The sequence below is a fragment of the Otolemur garnettii genome, unplaced genomic scaffold (genome assembly GCF_000181295.1).
Source record: "Otolemur garnettii isolate 467f Iridium unplaced genomic scaffold, OtoGar3 scaffold00115, whole genome shotgun sequence".
NCBI classification, from domain to species: Eukaryota; Metazoa; Chordata; class Mammalia; order Primates; family Galagidae; genus Otolemur; species Otolemur garnettii.
Window position 1 is genome coordinate 5,285,952 of NW_003852510.1, and position 9,175 is coordinate 5,295,126.

The 9,175-nt window shown below is 44.4% G+C and overlaps 1 pseudogene; it reads right to left on the reverse strand.

Moving 5' to 3' along the window:
- Positions 1-4,999: 4,999 nt before the first annotated feature.
- LOC100953279 lies at positions 5,000-5,649 on the reverse strand (annotated as a pseudogene).
- Positions 5,650-9,175: the final 3,526 nt, after the last annotated feature.

Here is a 9,175-nt window from a genome sequence, read left to right on the forward strand (position 1 = left end):
GCATCAAAAAACATGAAATTCTTGCGGATAAACTGAAAAATATATTCAAGATCTTATGCTGAAAACTATAAAATGTTAGTGAGAAAAATTAAAGAAACCCTAAATAAGTGGGGAGATACACCATGTTCATGAATCAGATGACTCGATATTTTTACAATGTCAGTTCTACCTGACCTAAAGATTCAAAGCAATTCCAAATCAAACTCCTGGCAAGTTTGCTCTTTTTTTTTTTTTTTAAGAAATTGACAAGCTGATTTTAAAATTTGTATGGAAATACAAAAATCCTAGAATAGGCAAAGTCATTCTGAAAAAGAACAAAGTTGGAGGACTCACATTACCATATTTCAAATCTCTTATGAATTTGTAGTAATTAAGACAGTGCAGTTTTGACATACTTTAAACAGATCAATGGAACATAATATAGAGTTCAGAAATAGACCCACACATACAAGTCAAATGATTATAGACAAAGATACCAGGGTGATAATGGCTTCTTGAACCTCCAGAAACTTTTCTTCAATGAAGAAAGGATAAGTTTCATAACAACGAATCAGATATACACGATTCCTACCTTTGATTCTTACCTTGAACCGTATAAAAAATCAGTTCACAGACAAATCTGTGGAGATGGAAAAGTAGATTAGTGATTGCCTAATTCTACTCCCAAGGAGTAGGAGGAGAAATGTGAAGTCACTACTAATAGGTTTGGAATTTCTTTGTGGGTTCACCAAAAATGTCCAGAATTAAATCACAGTGATGGCACAACGCTGTAAAAACATAGAATTGCACATTTTAAATGGATTCAGTGTGTGGTATGTGAATTACAGTAGAGCCTCCTTAGTTGACCATCTCCTTATATTGACCACCTCCTTAAGTTGACCTAATTTTCATAGACTAGACATATACCACATGCACATTTCAGTACAGTATGTCTCGTTCCTAATGTTGACCACGTCCAGAGGTTAATATTTCAATCAAGCTGTTAAAAAATAACTTGAATTATAGACCTAAATATAAGAGCCAAAACTATGAAGTTCTAAAAGAAAACATGAGAAAAATCTTTGTCATCTTCTGTTAGGCAAAGATCTCTTTAAAAGGACAAACCACTCAAGAAAAATAAATACACCGCATCAAAATGTAAAACTTTTGCTGTTCCAAAGATGTTGCTTAGAAAATGAAAAGTCACCAGCTAGAATAAAATATTAGCAATAACACATCCATGATAGGATGGGTGTAGTGGTTTGTGCCTATAACCCTAGCACTCTGGGAGGCCAAGTGGGGTGGATTGCTTGAGTTCATAAGTGCAAGACATCATCTCTACTAAAAATAGAAAAATTAGATGGGTGTCCTGGTGGGCACCTATAGTCCTATAGTCCCAGGAGGATTGCTTGAACCTAATGTGAGCGAGGCTGGCGCTATAGGCACTTTAACCTGGGGCAACAGAGCGAGACTTGTGTCAAAAATAAGATAAAATTTAAAAAAGAACCACAACTATGATAAACAGCTAATATCCAGAACATATTAAGAATTCTCAATTCGGCTCGGCGCCTATAGCTCAACCGGCTAAGGTGCCAGCCACGTACACCTAAGGTGGCGGGTTCGAATCCCCAGCCCGGACCCGCCAAACAACAATGACGGCTGCAACCAAAAAATAGCCCGGCGTTGTGGCGGGCGCCTGTGGTCCCAGCTACTTGGGAGGCGGAGGCAGGAGACTTGCTTGAGCCCAGGAGTTGGAGGTTGCTGTGAGCTGTAATGCCATGGCACTCTACCCAGGGGGACAGCTTGAGGCTCTGTCTCAAAAAAAAAAAAAAAAAGAATTCTCAATTCAATACTAGAAAGGTAACCCAGTTTTTTAGGGTTTTTTTTTTTTTTTTTTTTTTGGAGACAGTTTCAAAAAAAAAAGAGTTTGACGCCTCAGTAGAGTGCTATGGTGTCATAGCTCATAGCAACCTTAAACTCTTGCCTCACACAATTCTCTTGCCTCAGCCTCCTGAGTAGCTGGGACTATAGGTGCTCACAACACCTGGCTATTTTTAGAGATGGGGTCGCACTCTCGCTCACGCTGGTCTCGAACCTGCAAACTCTGGGCAATCCACCTGCCTCGGCCTCCCAGAGTGCTAAGATTATAGGCCTGAGCCACCCACTCAGCAAACCCAGCTTTTTTTTTTTTTGAGATGGTGTCACTATGTCACCCTTGGTAGAGTGCTGTGGCGTCACAGCTCACAGCAACCTCAAACTCTTGGGCTTAAGCGATTCTCTTGCCTCAGCCTCCCAAGTAGCTGGGACTACAGGTGCCCGCCACCATGCCCAGCTATTTTTTTTTAATTAAATCACAGCTGTGTACATTAATGCAGTCATGGGGTACAATGTGCTGGTTTAATACACAATTTGAAATATTTTCATCAAACTGGTTAACATAGCCTTTATGGCATTTTCTTAGCGCCTGGCTATTTTTTGTTGCAATTGTCGTTGTTTAGCTGGCTCCAGCTGGGATCAAACCCGCCAGCCTCGGCATATGTGGCTGGCACCATAACCACTGTGCTGTGGGTGCCGAGCCCCAATCCAGCTTTTGTAATGCACAATGGATTTGAAGATGTCCCCCTATGATATACAGATGGCCAATAAGCACGTGAAAAAATGTTCAACGCCACCAGTCATTATGGAAATGCAAATTAAAAACATAATGAGATAACACTCTTACTAGAATAATTCACATTCGAAAAAATCACCAGTACCCTAACCGGGATACCCATGATGGGAATGCAAATAATACCAGCACTTTGGAAAACTTTGTCAGTCTTTTATAACAATCTCATTTCTAGGTATTGAACCAAGAGAAAACACAAAAACTCCTGCACAAATGTTTATAGCAGCTTTATTTGTAACAAAGACAGAAAACAAGCCCCTTTGGTGAATGGATATGCAAAGAGGACTCCACTCAGCAATAAAAAGAAACAAACTACTTCAAGCAACAAGACGGGTGAATCCACTGTATGCAGCATTTTGCCAACTGAAAGAAGCCAGACCCAAAAAGCTACAGCTTGTTGCATGATTCCAATTTTACATGACATTATAAATAAAGCTGAAGAATAGGGGCATAAATCAGCCCAGTGATCACCTGGGGCTGGGAGTAGGGGCAGGAGATTCAGTGCAAAGAGGCAGAAGAGGACTTTAGAGGGTCATGGAAATGTTCTGTGTCTTGAGTTGGTGGCTACATGACCATCCACACTGGTCAAAATTCACTAAAAATATGGACGCAAAATATAACACATTATCTTTAGGAAAAATTTAAATAATATAAAAGTAGACAAAATAGAAAATGAAAATCCTCTTCGTCCCTCTTTAATCCCAGTTCCATTCACAGTTTATAAATATTCTTCCAGATTTTTTTTTATTTTTTTTGCTTCGCAGTGGTTTAATATGAACAGAGTTGAGTATGACATTGTCTGACAGAAGAATGAACAGTTTGCTGAAAAAAAGCCCGAGTCAAGATATACACATAGCAGAAATGGGGCCTTGGACTCTCAGCACTTGTGCACAATGAAAGAAGGAATCTTTTTTTTTTTTAAAGTCTATAACAAAGGATACAAATCAAAAATGAGGCAGCAACAACACCAACACTGGTGAGGTGGGAAAGAGAGCAGAGCCTCTCTCTAGGGGCTGCTCAGCCCTGGCACAGACTTGCAGCTGGAGAGCTATCTCAGGGGCCCCAGGCACAGGCTCACAGCTGGAGAGCTATCTCAGGGCATTTCAACATGTAGATAGGCTCCAAATCCATATCAAAATCCAACCCTAATCTCTCTGATCAGGGTCATGTCAGAATCAGCAATCTTTTTCCCCAAGGTCCTATATAGAAAACTCTAATCCTTCTGTGACAAGGAGTCTAATCAAAGAGCCCTTCATCTGGCACCAGAGTTAACTTGCTGTCATCTCACCACTTGGGACAGAAATCAGGCCCCAACAAACAAACTACCTCCTCCCAGACAGAATTGCAGGACAGCTACCAGCCTCAGGAATCTGCTTCAGACTCTTAAGATTTAGGAAATGCATATCCAGCAACTATCCCTAGTTCAACTCCTGAGGAAAATGCTGGGGTTGCAGGCAGTTCAATAACCCTGTGACCAAGCTGGGGAAGGCAGTGACAGCTCTTGCCCCTGAGCCCCATTCAACAGCTCAAAGTGCTTAGTGAGAAGTCAGAAACTGGGTGGTTTGTTCGTGTGCTTCTGCCCAGTGGCAGCACGGAATGGAGGCGGTGGGGAAGGAGAATGGAAGAGTGGTGATGCCCTTCCCTACCACTGGGAGGAACCTAGAACATAATCAACCCCCATGGGTCCTGGAGCTACGTGGCAGTGGTGAGTTACCCCCCCCCCCCATCATGCCACCAAACCTACAAAGCCAACCCATAAAGTAGCAAGGCCTTGGGCAGGAAGTACTGCTGGCCCATATTAACTCACCCACTCGTGAGTGGGCAGCCAGAATGGGAAGCCACAAAACGAGAGGGGCTAGGCACTAGGAGCTATGGCTTTCTTCTGGCTCTGAGGCAGCCATGATGATGGGCCCAGAAAACCCACACACCTTGCTTCACACAACACAATGCTTGCACTTTATAAGGATTATTGCCATGAAAAGCAGTAAGAGAAAGAGAGGTGAATAAAAGAAACTATTAAGAAAACCGGGAGCAGGTCTGGAGAAAAAAAGGAGAGCTTCTGGGTCTTTACCATCTTCCCAAAAAGGAAAAAGTTCATGCAGGCAGGAAAGACAGGGTTTTTTCCTGTTCAGTGTTTCTAGTTAAACCTAAGAGTAATAAAAAACTCCTTGGACTTGCAGCATCAGTATATCCAAATGCCTCACCAGAACAAGACCTCCTCCCCCCAAGGTTAGTCTTCTGGTAAGGGCAAATTCCCCCCAAAATTGCCTTCCAGTTCAGTCCCCCCACCTCCCAACCCCAGGCAAAGGGCATCTGCCTGTGATTTCCCACGTCTCTTCAGAGAGGAGGCTCCTAGCAGAACGCCCACATTGTGAAATCAGGTACCAAGGAGCACAACGCCAGACAGTCTATCAGGCCAAGGGATGGGCAGCCGACTTCACATCAGAGAGAGCGGCTTAGTGTAGAAACCAATGTCATTTCAGCAGGAAAGGAGAGGGCAGGTGGTGAGAGGGGCTCCTGCTGGCGCACCTTCCCAGGACATAGTTCCCGTCAATTGCCTCCTCCTGCAGGACCATGCGCAGGCAGCATTCGTTCTGAGCAGTGGGTGCCCAGCAATTTTGTTAATAAACTGTTCAAGGCCCTGCCTCCTTTCTTCAATGAAAGATTCTTCAAAGATCCCTTCATCTCCTCGGAAAGGGAGCTGCCGCGTCCAGGCTTTCCCTGGCAGTGGTGGTACTGCACTCTTACTGTCTCGCTCCAGCTCGTTTTTCAGCCACTCAAAGTCACTGTCACGCCGCCATTCGCAGGACTCCTTCAGCTTGAAGATAGGTAGGTTTGTCTGCATGGGAACCTCATGGGTGGTGAAGCGCACAGCCCACGCCCACTGTCTGAGGATTAAAGATGTCCATCTCCGGGAAGTTACTTGGTGGCCCGTCAGCATCCGTCAGGACCTGAGGCTTCGAGTTAAGGCACTGAGTGTCAGGGACTGTTGTGTCCGACATCTTTCCAAAGGAGAGTCCTTCCAGATGTTTTTATGATATTCATGTATATTTGCAAAAAAAGTGAATACCAAGGTATGTATTGTTTTGTAACTGTCTTCGTTTTTGTCACTTTTCATCACAGACATCTTTTATCAGTAGATAAAAATCTCTCCCATCTCACTGTCAAGGATGGAGTAGGCTTTCCAGAAACGTTGACTATTTCTGCTTGCTGTAAGTCAACTGGTCAGGGAGGGTCGGCCTGACTGGAGCTAAGTACAGCAGACTTATTCCAGCAGCTGTTGGCATCCAAAGGGCTCTGTTCTTTCATCTGGTTACCAAACCAGCCAGGTCAGTTTCTTCTCCTATTTCCAAGCAAATTTCTTTTCATTCCCTTAAATTGCCACAGCATCAGGCCTACAATTTCACTTCAGGGTTGGGATGAGGGTGCGGGGACAGGGAATATTGTGACCTAAAAGAAAATACAGTAGAACCTCCACAGCTGACCACCTCCCTACATTGACCACCTCCTTCAGTTGACCTAATTTTCATAAAATAGACATGGACCACATGTACACGTCACTATAGAAGGCCTAGTTCCTTATGTCGACCAGCTCCATATGTTGACCAGTTTGGTACAGTTCATTGGTTGGTCAACTTACAGAGGTTCTACCATATTTCTATAAATACAGACCAATTCTTCACAAGTTTTAATTCCTATTTACTTATTTAAATCAACATGCGTAGTGCTTAGATAGTTCTAGTGATCCTTGAGAGACTTGCCCAAGGTCACATAAGCCACTGGCCCCAACTGGAAGGAAGAAGGTAAGGTGGCTAAGCTGTCCTCAGCCACGACAGCTGTGCCAGGCACTACCATCCCTACCACACCCAGAGTGGAATGCCAGGAGCGCGTCGGCATTTGGAAGTGACAGTTGGAATTTGGAAAGCTACACGGCAGCTTCGGTGGCGTTTGCCCAACTTGTCCCTAGAAAGACCACCTGAATTTCTGTGTCACAGACCACTGCCCTCTGTTACCCTGACACCCCTGAACTCCCATCTTGGTCAAGTGGTGCATATGGCAACTTCAGACTGTGCTGACCTCACAAGGGTCTTAATCCATGAGCTGGGATTCTCCCACTCACTAGTCCACAAACTGGAATGAGCACAGAGCTTACGAACTTAACAGAGATAGCAGAAACCGTGCTGGGCTCAATCAAAAGGTGAGGTTTGGAGTCATGTGACAAGGTTAGTTCTCAGGGCCCTTCACTTGTAAGGTTCTCTTTTTATTCAGGGCAGTAGCACTGTGGTCAAGAGCATGTGCATTTTGCATTTTGGTATCAGAGACTTGGACTTGGTCCTTGTTCTGCCACCTACTGAGTGACATTGTGCAAGTCACTAGACTTTCCGCAACCTCAATTTCTTCATCTTCACGGGGCTTTTGGGAGGTTTCTATAGCATGATGCCAGGCTTCTCACAGCACCCGGCACCCAGAAAATGCTGGGTACCGTGGCTGCTATGCATTATCAAGAAATTTCTCTTTCAGGGAAAACACATTAAATATTTTTCTTGATATAAAGATCTTTCATTCTAAAACTGTGACTAAGTAGAATAAAGGGAAATGACACAATCTGAAGGGAGGACTGGTCAGACAATTCTTTTTATTTTTCCATTTTATTTATTTATTTATCTTTTATTTATTTTTATGTATTTTTTTTAGACAGAGCCTCAAGCTGTCACCCTGGGTAGGGTGCCATGGTGTCACAGCTCACAGCAACCTCCAACTCTTGGACTTAAGCGATTCTCTTGCCTCAGTCTCCCAAGTAGTTGGGACTACAGGTGCCTGCCACAACGCCCAGCTATTTTTTGCTTGTAGTTGTCATTGTTGTTTGGCGGGCCCAGGCTGGATTTGAACCTGCCAGCTCTGGTGTATGTGGCTGGCGCCTTAGCTTCTTGAGTTCCAGGCGCCGAGCCTATTTTTTCACTTTAGTAGACCAATATGATCCCATTAGTCACAGTTCTTTGAGGGACCTGCTGGAAAAAGTGAAGCCTTATTAAAAAAAAAAATGAGAGGGGAAGTTAAATAAGTGCACGAAATAATGAGGCTAATCAACTTGCCAATTTGCTCTGAGCCTCAGATTTCTTCTGTGTCCCAGGTAAGCACCCAGTGAGAGGCACCGTGCTGCCTAACTCGAACTGTGCTCTAAGAAATGGTGTTAGAAGTCAGGCACTGGCTCGGCACCTATAGCTCAATCGGCTAAGGCGCCAGCCACGTACACCTAAGGTGGCGGGTTCGAATCCCCAGCCTGGACCCGCCAAAACAACAATGACGGCTGCAACCAAAAAATAGCCGGGCGTTGTGGTGGGCGCCTGTGGTCCCAGCTACTTGGGAGGTGGAGGCAGGAGACTCGCTTGAGCCCAGGAGTTGGAGGTTGCTGTGAGCTGTAATGCCACGGCACTCTACCCAGGGGGACAGCTTGAGGCTCTGTCTCAAAAAAAAAAAAAAGAAGTCAGGCACTGACCATTGCTGGGCTGTATTAACATTGAGCTATCATTAATTGAGCACTTACTATTTGTCTGGCACTGTGCTCTGATCACTATTCATCCATCCTTAAAACACCTTGTGTCTAAGTATCACTTATGAGCTGAGACACTTGGGCACAGAGAGGTTAATCACCTTGTCCACAGTTGCACAGCCAGTAAGTGGTGGAATCAGGATTCCATCAGGGATAAAAGTTTAGCAAGTTCCAGAGGTGAGACTGTGTGAACTCCAGGGTCTCTGTCAGCTCCAAGTCATGGCTCTACAGACCTTGGAGTTCCAAGGTGCTCTAAGGCACTTGGAGCACAAGATTATCTCCCTAGATCTCTGCCTCCATGTGGCAGTGGAGGTGGACCCACATCAATGCAAGAACCAAATCCTCTCTTGGCACCAGGCTCTCAGCCAAACCTCCAACTGGAAAAGATGGTCTTTCCACCTGAATTTCCCACATTCAGTTAGATTGACAAGAGCCTTTCTTCCCAGAACATTCTCCAAAGACATAATGTGTGACTTACGGTGTGGTTCTGAGGATGCTTATAGCTGAGACTGAGCCTGGAAGGGAAGCCCTGCAAGAGGATAGCAGCAGAAAGGCTCAGGGTCTGCTGCCAGAAAGCCTTAGCTCCACCCACTGTTCTTAGCCTAGATTTTGGGGTGCAAGGAAAAGCAGGAGGTACAATCTAAAGAGTCTGAATAACTAGAAGTTACTCATAACTAAAAGGCCAGCAGGCCAGCAGAAAGGGAGCTAAAATAAGGGTGTAGTGCCTAGAATCCAGCACACAGGGATTTTTATTCCCTGGCTAGTCTCTCACACATTGAGTTGCCTTTGGCATATTACTTACCCTCTCTGATTTTCATGCCCTTATCTGAAAGATGGAAGGATAAGAAGAAGATCAGTGTGAAATTTCATGTAAACCGTGAAGTCCAATGCCCAGGGTGTGGTAAACGCTTGATATATGTGTGTATTAACTGTGATTCTAAATAAGCAATATTCTTTGCAGCATTGCTCCAAAGATG